The sequence below is a fragment of the Odocoileus virginianus genome, chromosome 31 (genome assembly GCF_023699985.2).
Source record: "Odocoileus virginianus isolate 20LAN1187 ecotype Illinois chromosome 31, Ovbor_1.2, whole genome shotgun sequence".
Lineage (NCBI taxonomy): Eukaryota > Metazoa > Chordata > Mammalia > Artiodactyla > Cervidae > Odocoileus > Odocoileus virginianus.
In genome coordinates this window covers 10,011,933-10,028,027 of record NC_069704.1, presented here as the reverse complement: position 1 = coordinate 10,028,027, position 16,095 = coordinate 10,011,933, and positions in this window count along the sequence as shown.

Genomic DNA, 16,095 nt, shown 5'->3' with positions numbered 1-16,095 from the left:
CAAAATACACAAATATGGGGCCTTTCAGCTGGTCCCTGAAACATCCCCAGTGCTGTAAATTCCTCATTCTGGGCCAGGCACTGATCTCCCTACATGAATCAGGGCCTTGCTCCTTCAGTCAGCAGACGCCCCTCTCTCCCAGAGGTCTCATTTGGGAGGTGACCATGTGTCAGACCCTGAGGGCCTCATCCTCCCCATCCCCACAGCCCCTCTGTCCTTGAACCTGGGTTGTAGAGATGAGGACCATTTGGGTAAATTGGTACCAAGGCCAGCTGTCGTTAAACAGATTCGGATTCTCCCAAGTAATTGCAAACTTCTTCAATCCCTCAAAATTTCTTCAAAATGTGCAAAATGATGTATTTAGTGCTTGCAGTTATATGGAATTACTAGGATAATGTTGTATTATCCTAGTAACAGCTCGCTTAGGTCAACATACACTGCACCCAGCTTGTGGCATAAAGGGCTCTCTGGGGGCCCCGAGGTCCGTTTCTCTGCTGATTTTTGGGGACTCCCAGGACGCCTGTGCCTCCTCTTAGTGACTCACTCCCGTGACTCTTCTCTTTCAGCAATGCTTCCACCGCCCTACCACGGTGCTTAGCAGACAACGTGCTGGTGTCAGAAGACTTGCTGGGATGGCGGTGAGTCGCCCTCTGGGCTGAGCGGTGGTCCAGACTGAGGCCAGGAGCTGCCCTTGTGAGAGAGGGCGGGCCCACCTGGCCCGTGAGCGGTGCCTGTTGCTGCAGGTCTCTCCAGGCTGCGCCCAGATGGAAATCCCAGGGGCGCCCCCACCTGAAGGGCAGTCGTTGGCAGCAGGACGGGCTCCTGCAGGATGTCATGCAGAGCAGCGTTAGGGAGGGCACAGGGTCCTCCAGCCTGAAGACCTCCCTGCAGGCGCTGACTTTAAGCTCCGAGGAAGGAACCGGGGGCCCCTGTCCAGGATGGAGCCCGGTCCTCCGTGTCCTTGTCTCTCACCAGCAGGGGACTTGGCCACCCAAAACCTTGCGCACTCTCTCCACCTCAATTTCCCAAGTGCGGGAGGGACTGCAAGGGGAACGTCTTCACTGCTGACAGCTCGGGGTCCTTTGGACCTGCGATCAGGCCAGCCAGCCAGTGTGAAGATTGCATGGGGCAGGAGTCCCTCCTTGAAGGCACACTCTCAGTGGGGAGATCTCATCGTCAAGGTCAAGACAAACCACAGACGAGGCAGATACTTCTTCTGACCCTGGTCTGATTCTACGACCTGAGCCGTTAGACCAAGACCCAGCAATGCATCTGAGCTTCACTGGACCTTGTTCCTGTTGCCGACAGCCTTGTGGGGCAGGGCTGGCTGGGAGACGTGCCCTGAGCACAGGTCTAGTGTTGTGTCCCCAGCTCTGAAGGAAGTCCCCACCAGTGGCTGGAAGGTCACCTGATCTGCTTGGGGGCAGGTTGAGATGTTTGTGAAGCTGTCAGTGTACCCCGCATCTCCCCTCTCCGTTTTGCTGATAAGAGGCTCCTGCCCTCTTGTAGGGGGAGGAAGAGGAGCAGGGGTTTTCTGATGGCCCCTCAGCTGCACCCTAGGGTGTGGAGCCCACACGGGAAGCCCACACTCACTCCACAGTAGTCACCCCCCTGTGCCAGGCACCCCAGGCTTCCGAGCCCCCCACTGGAGCTCTGAGAGGAAAGGATGTTTGGGAACCTACAGGGCTGCCTGTCCCCTGGCAGATGCGGAGGAGCAGCCTCAGCCGCCTGCCTGTGTGCTCAGGCTGCCCTGACTGGAGCTGGGGGTCTTGTCCCTTCTGTGCGGGTGGCCCGAGGGTGGGGGGCCCGCTGTGGCTGCCTCACAGGACCTTGACCCACAGCCGTGTGAGCTCCAGGTGGTGAGGGAACAGGACAAAGTCTGGTTCGTCTATGTCTTTGGGTGGAGTCTGATACTTCTCACCAAGTAGAAGCTTCCAGTGTTCTGTAACATTTTCCTGAATCCTTCCGTACATTTAATAAGAAACAATGAAATTGACAGTCATGGGACCTCCGAGCAGGTGCAGCGAGGAGGCCTAGAAAGAGGTGGTGTGAGGGTCCCCTGTCACCACCCCCACGATCCAGTGTGACTATCCGTAGAAGATGATCAGGAAGGCTGGAGAGGCCCCTTCTAGGCTCTGAGCCCCCAGCCCTGGATACCCTAGACCTCTAGCCCCAACCTGAGCCCAGGCAGGGCACAGCACAGGCATAGTCGGAGAAACAAATACTTCCACACCGCCCTGCTCATGGTCGTGGGGACACTCCTCTTCAAAGGATACCTGGCACGGCGCTCTAAATGGAACAGACGGTATTCAGGAGATTCGGCCTCTGGCGGAATGAGGGGTGGGGGGAGGAAGATTCCATGCTGGTGACTGAAACTTCCCCCAGATTCGGGAGGCAAATCTGGAGTGGCCAGTGGCTTGGTGGCCATGGCCCTTTGCTCATGGAGGCAGCTCTGATTGCTAAGAGTGTGATTTTTGCACACAGCCTGACCTGTCTTGCTATGGACCATGGCTCTTTTTGATTTTTCCCTCTTCTCAGTGGATGAAGACCCTAAAGAAGAGTTTCATTTTGCATTTATTTTACCCTTGGACAGAACCTGTAGTAGAACCAGGACTGGTCCCAGGGGTCTCTGCTGATCCTGAGCCTGGTCCCAGAGCCTCTTCTCTGGGAGGCAGGAGACCCGTGGGGAGCAGAAGGTGGTTCCCTCCAACACAGGTGTTGACCCCGGAGCCTCATAGTTCTCACCATTCATGTCCTTGTCTTGACCTTCCTTGTGCAGATTCGGGGATCGTGACCTTGAGGCTGCTCTAGTCTGCAGATGTGGATTTGAGGTCCTGCCCTGTTTAGGGAAGAAGGGAGCCTTGTAATCACATGATCTCTGTCTATTTGGTTCTGCCCTGGGCTGTGAGTACATCCTTGGGAAGCCTTTTCTCATTGCATTAGCTCCACAAGCTACCCCAGTTTTGTAATTTAGCATCTGGTCCATGACTGACTTGTTTCTCAGAGTTTGAACACCCAGGTTGTCTTAGAAACACATCTGATTCTGGTGGGCCTGGCTCTGCACAGAGTCAGACACATTCTTGGCTCCGTGACGTGCATCTTCTGGACCCCACCCCCCAAATTCCAGCTGAGAAGCCCCTGGACTCTTGTCCAGCTCTTGCTCAGGTATTTGGAAGGTGCCCCTCAGTGAATCCAGAGTCAGGCGGGGGGATGTTGTTCCCAGGATTCTCTTCTCATGCCCTGTCCTGCACCAGGGTCTCTTCTTCCTGAGGTGAGAGTGCCGAGTCCTGCTTCTCTTGTTTGATCCACTCCTGCTGAGGGTCTCCTGGGGTGTCTCTTTCTCTTGAACTGGTGATAGATTCTTGTCCTGTTTGCTGCCCTCCCCATCCAGAGGGATCTCTGAGGGCCTGGAACAATAGGAGGGGTCCCTGTCCTGGCCATGTGACCCAGTTAAGTCTTGGAATAACTGAGATGGGGACCAATTGGTGAGAATTTGGACCCACAGAGAGTGTGGGGTCAGGTGAGGAGAGAGGCCCCAGAGAGCAAGTGGATGTAAATGAGGTCTCCATTTCAGAGTCTGGCTGCAGTCTGGGGGTGGAAGGGAACAGGCAGGTGTGGGGTGACAGGTTGTCCTTGATCAGCGTGGACTCAGTGGTCAGGATGGGTCTGAGCAGAGGAGCGCCTGTGGTGGAGGTGACGACTCAGAAAGTGAGGGGTGGGTGGACAGGAGCTGGATGCTAGAGTGAGTGAGGATTCCGTGGGTGCAGGGAGACACACATGGGGCCCACTCCCCTGCCTCCCCAGAGAGGATCATCTGCTTCCACAGTTGCTCTTAACGCTCTCAGAGCAGAGATCTGCTGCAGGAGTGCCAGCGACCTTCGGGAAAAGGCCGGCGCAGGCGTCTGCAGGAGACAGGAGCTGCCAGGGGCATCTTCCCTAATGACAGGCACAGCTAACCTAGCAGGCGCCCAGGTCCCCCATCACTGCCTTCATGACCCCCTTCATCCCTCCCCCCAGCCTGGCTTCCCAGCCCCTCCCCAGTGTTTCTCCCATGGGTGTCAAGGCCCGCCTGTACCAGAACACCGCGGTCTAGATGGGAAGGGGGCCACCTGAGCCACGGAGGAGAAGGATCAGCTCTGCTCCGAGGAGGTTGATCCTGTGCTGCCCTGGGGTCTCTCGGGGTCTCTCCAGGCAGGGAAGCTCTGGCCTAGGTCCAGTGCTGACGGCAGGAGCCAGGGTCTCTTTCAGGAGGCTTCGGGACCTGGGACATTTGGAAAGTAGCCCCCCATCCCCACTGTTGTGCCAGGGGACCCAACCTGCTCCCCTGGAGTCAGGATCTAATGCTTCCTGAGAATTCCCACTGACTCCAGTGTTGGTTTGAAATAGAGGCAACAGGAGAGGGAGAAGAAGCGCCACTGCATTTTGGGACCTGCCGAGGATCCCATCCCTCACTCATGCTGTGGTTATTTCCCATGTGCTGGAAAAGGCAGCTGTTCTTGAATTGAGGAATGAGGCAGGAAGGAGGTCCCCACCCCACAGAGAAATGGAGAGAAGCAGCCTGTACCGCAGGGCTGAAGGCAGAGGACCGCCCACAGTCCCGCCTGGTCTGACGCCCGCTTCTCCTCAGGCATGAAGCTTAGAGGATGTGTGACCGTGCGCGGGTCCCAGGACCACGTCCCAGAGCTGCGGCACAGGCCCGATCGGTGACTGACTGAGGGGAGGGGGCAGCAGGGACCCTGGTGGGAGCCTGTCAGCCCCAACCCCCGGTCACTTGTTCTTACCTCCTCTGCGCTTCCTCTCTTCTGCCTGCCATCTTTCAGTGTACGCATGTGCACCCCACACACGCCTAGTGCGGTTTCTCCCGAGTCCTCGAGAAGTCCAGTCTCGGATGGCTCCCCTTTCCTCTGGGGAGGCCGAACAACTTGCAGAATTTTTCCTATTCCCATGGGAATATTAACAAAAAACCCCTTTGGAAAATATAAGCCAGGGACCCAGCGCCAGTATCCTCAGAGCACAGGGGGACAGATGTTCACAGACTGAACACACTCGGGAGCTACCAGCTGGGTCACACACTGGTTTCCTCGCCCTGGCTGCCTCCTCGGTGTTCCCTGCGGTCACTTGTCTCCTGGCCCAGCTCTCTGAGCCTCCCCAGGCAACCTCTCCTGACCTCTAGCAGCGCTGGTTATCCCCAGAGGCACAGGTTCATGCCTTTCTTGTGTTGTCATTTTCCCCCCACATTAACCCTCTGAGACCCATGTGATGGTGGTTCCCACCCGACAGAGGGGGCAAGGCGAGAACCCAGGGCGATGACTTGGGACGAGGCGGGTGAGGGTCCAAACAGGGACCCCACAGCCGTGTCGTCTTCATCACCTAATCACTATGCTGGGGAACACAGCCTGGCAGCCCGGACTCCAGGCCAGTTCAGTGCAGGCAGAGGTGCTGACATCAGGCAGAGAGCTGCAGACCCTGGGGGTGGTTCACACACACTTTTGAGCTCTCTCCTCTCTGGGTGCCCTGGAACCTTGGCAGGTATGAGGCTCTGAGCAGGGAAGGGAGTTGCCTAAGGTCACTGCCTGTAAGTGGCAGAGTCAGGTTTGACTCCGCGCCATGAGGGAGCATTATTTTTTTCTCCATTTGATGAAAGAGAGAAGGAAATGTGGCCAGGTGGGGTTACGAATCCTATTTCCAGAAGCCTTGCATCTGCATATAGTTGGGGTTGAACTTGAATGACGTCCTACAGGGTTGTGTCTATACTGCATATTAGATGCTACGGGAACCCTGGAAATCTCCTTTGCTGTACCTCTTTGGAAAGATTGGAAAAGCCACCTCTGATATGCTTATTGTTATTTGAGGTATCATATACACATGTACTATGGTTATAAAATACTATATACAGTAAAAGTTATATGCTAATTAAAATGTTTAAAAGGTAATTTGGAATAAAACATTTTTAAAACTATATTTGTCTTTCAATTATTATAAGGATGTATCATTTACCTTCAGAAAATATTACATAATATTAAGGTCTAGGCACAACCTCAGAGAAGGCAATGGCACCCCACTCCAGTACTCTTGCCTGGAAAATCCCATGGACGGAGAAGCCTTGTAGGCTGCAGTCATGGGGTATGGAAGAGTAGGACACGACTGAGCTACTTCACTTTCAGTTTCACTTTCATGCACTGGAGAAGGAAATGGCAACCCACTCCAGTGTTCTTGCTTGGAGAATCCCAGGGCCTCGGGAGACTGATGGGCTGCTGTCATGGGTGGCACAGAGTCGGACACGACTGAAGCGACTTGGCAGCAGCAGTAGCGGTGTGAGCAAGGGGACTAGCTTCAATATACTTCGATGAACCATAATGGAAAGGAAAGTGAGAAAATATAAATACTCGTATAACAGAATCACTTGGCTGTATAGCAGTCATTCATAGATTTTAAATCAACACTCCAACTGAAAAAAAGATATTTTACTAATATTAATATTTTCAAAAAATTAAGGTCCAAAGCCACAAAATGTCCAACACCAAGAAGGAACCGGTGATGGGGATGTGTCAGTGCAGCCTCCTCAGCGTAGCACAGGGACAGCCTTGGTGTGGCCTGCAGACACGAGGGAGGGAGGCGTGCCCTGTGCGGGGGACGGAGGCATCTGGCAATCTCTGTGCTTTCCCTGAGCTTTTCTCCGAACCTTAAGCTGCACTAAGGGAAGTCTTAATTTTAAAGATATCAAATGACGCTTACTTAAAAGTCTGAAAGAATGAGAAAATACTGACTGTCATAATATTTCAATGACATCGATGATGGAGCATTCTTCAGTTCCCTCCTTTGTGTTTAATTTCTGAATTCACACCTTAAATAAGATAACAGGATAAAATGTGTACCAGCAAGAAAATTGCTTTTTTCCCCTAAAACCGTTATTGGCATAAACATCCCAAAATTATTTTATGCTGAAATTGACAGGGAAGCCTGGCATGCTGCAGCCCATGGGGTCGCAAAGAGTCAGACACGACTGAGTGACTGAATGGAACGGAAAGGGAGATATAGTAACAGTACCCGATCCAGCCTGCGCCCTGACGATGCTGATCACCAGTTTTAAATGAACAGCATCTTTCTCCCCTCTTGATCTGAATATTCTCTTTCAGTGCTGCTCACATTGGAACCTGATTCAGAATCACACGGTGGGGTGGGGGTGGAGCATATGGAACACAGATTGCACTGCCCCACCTTCAGTGTTCTGACCCTGTAAGTTTGGGCTGAAGCCTAATACTTGCATTTTTAACAAGTTCTGAACTGGGTGATAGCCCTTGTCCTGGGACCACAATTTATGAACTACTCACCTACTGAGTTGGCCAAAAGCTTCTTTCATTTTTTTTTTTTACATTTCTGTAAGATGGCTTTTGCAGGGCCTAGTTGCTTTTAACTTTATTGAAAACAATTTTGTTAGATTGTATGTTACAGCTCTCATATCACTGTGCATTAAAGAAAACATCAAAATCGGTGAATTTTTGTGTAGGCATTATCAAAGATGCTAGAAAAGACAGCATTTTTCGTATAGTTAGCTTTATTATTTCAAGAAAGATAAAAAAGCAACTGAAATGCATAAAAAAGATTTGTGCAGTATATGGAAAAGGTGCTGTGACTGATCAAACATGTCATTAGTAGTTTTTAAACTTTTCTGCTGGGGTTTTCTCACTGGATGATGGTCCATGGTCTGGTAGACCTGTTGAAGTTGATAGCAATCAAATGGAGACATTAACTGGGAACAATCAAGTTATGCCATTTGGGAGCCAGCAGACACACTCAAAATATCCAAATCAAGTGTTGAAAATAATTTGCACCAGCTTGGTTATCTTAATTGCTTAGATGTTTGGGTCCCACATAAGTTAGGTGAAAAAAGCCATCTTGATCATTCCGACATGTGATTCTCTACTGAGATGTAATGAAAATGTTCTGATTTTAAATAAAATTGTGATGGACAAAGAAAAGTGGTTATTGTACAAAGGAATGGAAGAGATTGTGGGGTCAGTGAAATGAGACACTGACAACCACATGAAAGGTTGGTCTTCATCCAAGGAAGGAGATGTTATGTATATGGTGGCACTGGAAGGAAGTCCTCTATTATGAGCTCCTTTCAGAAAACCAAACCATTAATTCCAACAGACACTGCTTCCAATTAGTCCAACTGAAAACAGCACCTCAATGAAAATCAGCTGGAATTAGTCAACAGAAAATGCATAATCTTCCATTGTTTTATTTATTTATTTATTTTTATTTTATTGGATGCTTTCTAAAAAGTCCAAGCACACACATACTGCACCCCCACCAGGAAGGGAGGGGTTCACATTACTTGTTCTTATACCCTCAAGATAAGCCTCTCCCCACAAGTATTTGTATCCCAGCTACAAAATTGGAGTTGCAAAGGATATATATAAAGATATGATATTTTCTTGCTCTTGTTATAGTACAAACAACTGAAGGTGACTATCAATCAGTGAGAGTAAGAAAGGGGAAAATCACTTGATAAAGGGATGGAATGTCTGTTACCTGTAACGAGTAGCTGACTCATCTGCTATTTACAGGCACCTACCCTAAATTACAGGGACCCGGCCACGTGAAACTTGAGACGACATGTGCGGGTCCCCTGCTGATTACACTCGCTCCAGAAGGCACGTGATTCTGCACCCTTTCTTCATCACTACAAATTAGAGGAGAACCCAGTACTTCAGATTCTACCCACTGAGGTATTAACTGCATCAAGATTAGTTATGTCCAAGGAGCATGCAATAGAACTATTTTTAAACCAACATGGTTAAGTGTTAAGATCTTTAGAAATCAAAATACGTATGCACATAATTTTAAACTGAAGTCAAGATAAATCAAATCTTCTGTGGTAATGATTTGAGTGCAAGTGATGCCGGCTTTCTTCACATCCAGTCCTTCACTCAGTTGTTCTTACAGGTGGATGCAGCTTTGCAGGAGGGACAGGCTTTATTTCCAGTTCAGACGTTTCAAACAGATTCTTCTGAAACGCTGCCACTCTCTTCCGTTTGAAATTGATTAGCTCTTCTTTTGCAGTTTCAGAGAGCTGTTCAAACTTCTGGCAGCATTCCTGCTGGTGTGCCTCGGCCAGCTTGACATCTTTGCTCTTTAACTGGGCCTCATCCAGCACTGTGTTTGAGTTCTCACAGTTGATGCGGGCTTTGGTGCGTCTCTATGAGAGATCCTTGGCAGCCTCTGTGTAGGGCATGTAGTATTGTAGGAGCTTCAGGTCTTTATCAGGAGAGTCAGGCTTTTTTCCCAAAGCCAAAGAACTTTTTGGTCAACCCAATACTTGGTAGAATTTGAAAGAGAAATGTGGGAATTCCCTGGCATTCCAGTAGTTAGGACTCTAGGCTTACACTGCATGGGGCCAGGGTTCCATCCCTGATCCCGGAAATGAGATCTCATATGCCAAGCAGCGTGCCCCCCCCAAAATAAACTTAAGAAAAGCAAAGTTGTATTCTCCTTGAGGTTACTCATCTCACATGGTCCAAGATATCAGGTCAGGGAGCCTCCCAACAGCAAATGTAGTGGCCAGGATAAAAGTTTGCTATCTTCACATTAGCAAAGACTAGATGGTCTTTTTTCTACCTAGAAATGCTCTGAGTAGGGACAATTAAAAAGCAACTCCTGATATTCCAACATAACTGCCTTAGAGAAAGCGATCAAAACATTTTCTTCTGAAAGAGTTTCTGCTGCTCATGATGGGTGGTTGAGCTGAAGCAAAGGAGCTACCAGTAACAGCAAAGTGGCCCAATGCTGTGGATACCAAGTAAATCAAACATTGGAAGACAGGAGACTCCAGAATGAGTGATGGGAAAATAATCCAATTATCTTCCTTTGAGAAGTATAAATTCATGGAAGTAAAGAGAAGTCAGCCATACTAGCTACACTTGCTATTGCTCTGGTTTCCCTGAAGCTTACAGTACCTGACCTCTCGCCAGGTCTGAACCCAGAGGGGTCCTATGAATGCAAGTGCCCCATGTGCAGTTGGCAGCGACAGTAGCCAGGTAAGGGTGGTAAGATTCTAATCCAAGTTCCAATGTGACAGTGTGTTATCCCCACACCACCAAGCTATTTCTGACACCAGTTTGGTGTCTCACAATCCTGACACTTTGTACTCAGAGAAAACTTCAGATTCCGCAGGTTCAGGGCTCCCTGTTACAAGACAGCCCCTCCCCCACTTGAGATGCACTCACAGCTCCGGGCTGTCAGCTGTGCTTCTGGTGGAGCCACTGGAGTGCAGAGGTTCCAATGACCCTTCCTGGGTTCAATTAATTTGCTTACGGAACTCAGAGAAATCATTTTGATTAGATTATCATTTTATAGTAAAACGCTGTAACTCAGGGACAGCAGATGGAAGATGTGCCTCAAGCAAGGTGAGGCGAAAAGGCATGAGCTCCCCTGTCCTCCCCGAATCCCAATCTGCTCACCAACCTGGAAGCTTTCCAAACCAGTCCTTTTGGGTTTTTACAGAGGCTTCATTACAGAGACGTGATTAACTCATCAGACACTGGTGATGGGTTCATCCTCCAGCTCCTCTCTCCTCCCTGGAATGTGGGGTTCTGATAAGGTCAGGCAGCCCCTACTCTTTGGTCACTGGGATGCTCTCCAAAGGTCACCTCATTAACATAACAAAGCCCATTTATCACTTTCAACTTAAGAAATTCCAGTGGCTTTAGTAGCCATTTCCTTCTCCAGGGGATCTTCCCAACCCAGGGATCCAACCTGGGTCTCCCACATTGTAGGCAGACCCTTTATCATCTGAGCCACCACGGAAGTCGTGCCAGAGCAAGACAAACACCAAATACATATTTCTTACTATAAATCACAACAATCAGGTCACAGGATAGCACCTTTCTTGAGTGCAGATCAGCCCTTAGTCATTATACTGGTTTTATCTAAAATCTCCAGAATCTAAATTCCTTGCCCACTGAAGGCAAGGCTTTGGGGAACAGGAAATGTGTATATTTTGAGCAAAATTATAAAGAATGCAGACTCTGCCATGTGAACCTATTTGGGGGACCACACTAGATTTGAAAACTTAAGAAAGTCTACATGCACCAGGCCAATCAGCATGATTACAGTTGAAGGATTTATTTTTAAAGATGAGATCTAAACAACCTCATGGTGACCCCAGAATGACTGGAGATCAGGGCCTTCCATGCACTTGAGCACTTGGAATTAATTCCCACTCCCATAATATGTACACTTTCCAGGAATATGTGATACTCAATATCAATATGTGTCCAAAGATAACTAGTGTGAAGATAATGTACTACATCTCAGGATCCAAGGAACCGTTAATGAAGCCTCAGAACAGATAAAGACTCTGTAAGCACCAACAGCCACAGAACATTCTTTTCTTTTTTTAATTTTTTATTTTACATTGGAGTATAGTTGATGAATAATGTTGTTAGTTTCAGCTGTATAGCAGAGTGAACATTCTCATTAATGTGACTCAGCTCTTTACTCTGAGGCCTGGGTCCCTTGAGTCTAATGAGAATAGATTCTGATTGCCTTGTGCTGGTTTTATCAGCTGTCAGCAGCAGCAACCTGACCTAGAGGTCCCACTGACCTGGTAGAGGCTGTTTTTATAGAAGAGAAGATATGTGCAAAAGACAATGTGGTTCCCTCGATATGCTCCCTCCTGCTCATTCATAGAAAGTATTCCACCTACAAGTACACTGTTTGCAATTAGAGACAGTGAATATATCCATCACATGCTTCAAATTATTCATGAACCACTGCTCTCAAAGCTGTGTCCTAGATTGTTTCTGTCACTCACCTATTATGTTTTTTTGTGCCTTTTGATCCCAGTTGAAAAATATGTCCATATCCAGACAAAAGCAGAAACAAGTGTGAGAAAAATAAGAAAAATTAAATAAACTCAATATGATTGAGCCCTCAGACACAAGAGTGCTCTCAGAGCAAAGCTGGTAAGATGCCAGCAGAGAGCAGAGGTCATACCTATTTTTTTTTAAACAGTAATTTGGAGCTTAAATATGCTTTTTCAGCTGTAATCTCTGGTGGTATTTGTGTCAGGACAGTATACCTAAGCAAGAGCCAAAGGGAATGCAAGTGAAACAAACCATAAAGGTTTTCTAGTCCTTTATACCAACACCTTGCTGACCGCTGGCAAAGAGTGACTCAGTCTGACAGACATACAGATACACAAAATTGTTGAGAACAAATAGATAAAAAAACATGAAACAAATAAGACAAAATTGCCTTTACAAGGTATCTCCCTACAATCCAGTGGTTAAGACTTCACCTTCCAATGACGGGAGTGCACGTTGGATCCCTGATGGGGAGCTAAGTTCCCATTTGCCTTGCAGCTAAAAAAAAACAAAAACAAAACAAAACCAGAAACAAAGCAATCTTTTAAAAAATTCAATACAGACTAAAACTTGTCCTCATCAAAAAAAACTTAAATTTTTTAAAAATTGTTCTTCTCCGACATTAATATATAGCAAAGAATCAAAATGCTTTGGAATTAAAAGTTACAATGTCCTGAGGACCAAGAAAGTCAGTGGGATGTACCAAAGAGTGCTAACCTCATCATGCAAATGTCCTCGGGGGTGTAAGCCTCCTGAGGACCAATCTGTGACCCCCCAGGGGGCTGTCCGGAAGCTAGACAAGGCCACACCCTCTGCTCACCTGGTCATTCCCTGGTCCACTTCTGAGGCATCTAGACGTGTGCTGCAGATGGCAGACATGGACAATATGAAGGGGGCTGCAGGTGGCAGAAGGTCTGGCCAGCAGAAACAAGGAGTCTCCCACAGGGAAAATGGAAGGATTTCCTCCAAGGAAAACCTGTCTGTAAAAGAGAAGGGAGGAAATCGACATCCCTCAGAAAGAAAGAGAGAAAAACGAAGCATGGAGACACAAGAGGCCTCTCAGAGCAAAGAGGGTAAGATGCCAGATTCTTTCTTGCAGACATCTGTTTTGAGTGATCCTGGAGAGAATTTGGGAGGCAGTGGAGACTGGGCTGTGGGACCGAGGAACATGTGCCAGATGTGACCTTGACACCTCTGAAGGAGGGGAGAAACCCAGGGTGAAGTCCCCATCCCCTGTGATCCAGGGCTCTATCAGCCATGCCATCCTTGGTCTGAACTTGAGAGAGGGTTTCCTGGGGCATGCCTGCCAGGCAGCTCAGAAACTACTCTGTTGAGATGTTCATGGAGGGACGGGGGGCTGGAGGAAACCAGGGTTTGGGGGAAGGGATGGCACGGAGCTGCAGGAGCAATGGGACTTGGAACGTCTCTAACCCACTCTCCCCAGATTCCAGAAGGAGGTCGGGAACACTCACCCTGTCCTCCTCTCCACCCACAGAGGTCACCAGGCACAAGCGATGCAGAAGCCCGGATGGCTCCCCTGAGAGTCACAGGAGAAATGGCCATGGAGAAGAGAAGGTGAGGGGAAGACCACCCCCAGCACAGTGGAGATCTAAAGAGCACCCAAACTCCTGCAGAGCAGGACTTGACCACAGAGGAGGCAGGTTTCTGGGCTGTGCTTGGTAGAGGTGGGGATGTGGGCAAAGGCCCTGAGGGGCAAACTGAACCCCCCAGAGGGCAGAGAAAGCCTCTGACCCTGGTGAGACGCCCGTGGAGTGGGAACAGGCTGAGAGGACGGTGCCCAGGACTTGGCCCGGGTTGCCAGCAGATGTTGGAAGAGGCCAACAGAGTCAGTATGGTGGGGGGTGAGGCCTGGGGTGGAGGTGTTGGGACAGGCAAGGGGCGGGGGTGAATTTGATGAGAAATTTCAGGGGCAGCGCACATCACGGGAACCCCTCCCGTTCTATCTCCCTCCTAGGTTCTGCCCATACTTCCCGGCGTCTCCAGGACAGGGGCGCCCGGTTCCGATCGCCAACGTGGGCCCGGGGCCAGAGACACGGCCAGTACAAGCCGGAGTCCAGGCCCGCCTCGCCTAAGCGCCCCCGCAGAACCCGGGCACCTGAAGCCGTCGCGCCCCTGGAGGCGCTCACGTCCAAGCTCTCCAACCAGATGGGAGCCCTTGAAGTGGTCCTGGATGAGTTGCGGGTCCCAGGGGGCGCCTTCCTACCGGTGTCCACCGCCCGCACGGATCCCACGGCCTCGCAGCGCGCCTGGCTCACCTGGCAGCTGACGCACGCGGGCGCCGCCCTGCACTGGGCACTGACGGCGCTCGACTCCCTGCTCGCCGCGCACCAGGGTCCTTCCGGCCCTCAGGTCCCACCGCCCTGGGTGTCTGGGCCTTAGCTGCGCTCCCCGCCATTTCTCAGGCTTGCACGGGCTCCGGATGAGGCATTTTGTACCCCCGAGGCGACGAGTTTCCCCTGCGGAGGACAGAAATCCTCCTGTCAGGGGAAAAGGTGTTCAGCGAACAGATTTCAGCTCCTGCTGCATCCCAGCTCAGGCAGATGGGTCACCGTGTCCAGAAGTCAGTCTGCAGGATGGCATTCAGAGGACAACACTTTCTTAATCCCAAAGTTCAGATTGCATCCCCTAGTGATGTGATTTGTGTCTTTTCATCCCTCCATATTTTCCTGTTTTATTTGAAACAATGAAATGAGGAAGAGAGAGGGACACAGAGAGGGAAGGAGGACAAAGTGGAGGAGGAGGAAGACTTACAGATAGCTAGATGTGGAAATTAATGTAGACACAGATGTAGAGATTGATGTAGAGATTGATGTGGAAATAGGTAGCTTGCTAGGGGTGGGTTCCACTGCAAAGAGCAATTGTCTTTTTTGGGTTTTACCAGAGATTGGGTTTCTTTAAGGTTATGCTTAGAAATCTACCTTTAACAGCTCTTTATATCAAATGAGCTATCTGGGTTATATGATGAACTTTGTAGATTTTTGATGTTGATATTAAAATTACATTTTTTACTTATGGACTACAATGTTCTACATGTACTGCAATAAAAATTTAATATTACAATCCTTTGTGTATTTGTGAGTGTCCTTGCAGGTGTTCTTGTAGGGTCCGGAATCTTTCATTAGCCTTTCTTTTCGTATTCCCTTTATTCACTATATCAGCTTTAAAGAGATTTTACTTAGAATGCTAGATTCCACAGCAATGTAAGTGCACGCATCAAGAAAATGTTCACAAATGTATATGAACCTATGTCACCAACACTTCAGTTAAGACACACAGTATTTCTGTCATGCCTTTGCAATCTTTATACCAACCAATATGAAAACTTGAAGTCATGTCTTTTTAAAAAGCAGTTCCTTTTGACATTGTATTGACCTTTGTGTCTCACTGATTGGATGTATCGTGTATGTGTGCACGCTAAGTTACTTCAGTCATGTCCGATTCTTTGCCACGCTATGGACTGTAGCCCACCAGACTCCTCTGTCCATAGGATTCTCCAGGCAAGGATGCTGGAGTGGGTTGCTGTGTCCCCCTTCAGGGGATCTTCCTGAGCCAGGGATCAAACCTGCGGCTCCTGCATTGCAGGTGGTTTCTTTACCGCTGAGCCCCTGGGAAGCCTGGATGTATTGTGCCTATCCATAAAGTTTTCCACTTGCACTGCACCACACTTCTTGAGTCTCACTTCATCACTTACTCTTCATAATATGGAATGAGAAACATGGATGATGAGGGATGGCCTGCAAGAGTCCCAGCAATGAGAACCATGAGGGTCAGTGTCCTTAAACTTAAAATATGAAGGCATCTTCTCCAAGGGAACCTGTCCCTTCAAGAGAATGAAGAAGGATAAAGACCCAATCAAGGATGGAGCCAAAGAGGTTTTTGAGACCCGGGAGGAGTCTCGAGGAGATGAGGAAGGTTCCAGATTCTTCTTTGTGAAGATCAGGGTTGGGAGGTAGCAGTAAGCTTTGCATATGCCATTCATCAATCTGAAATGCTAAGTAAACTGTTGTTTACTGAGCATGGAAGGGAGTTGCCTAAGGCCGCTGCGGCCAGGTGGCACAGTCAGATTTGAGACCAGGCCAGGTGAGCGACCGTTGTTTTCTTTTCCATTTGATGGAGAAGAGCAGGAAATGTGGCCAGGTGGAGTTACAGGAGTCTCATCACCTCCTTCCATAAGTCTTGCATCTGTACATGGGTGGGATTG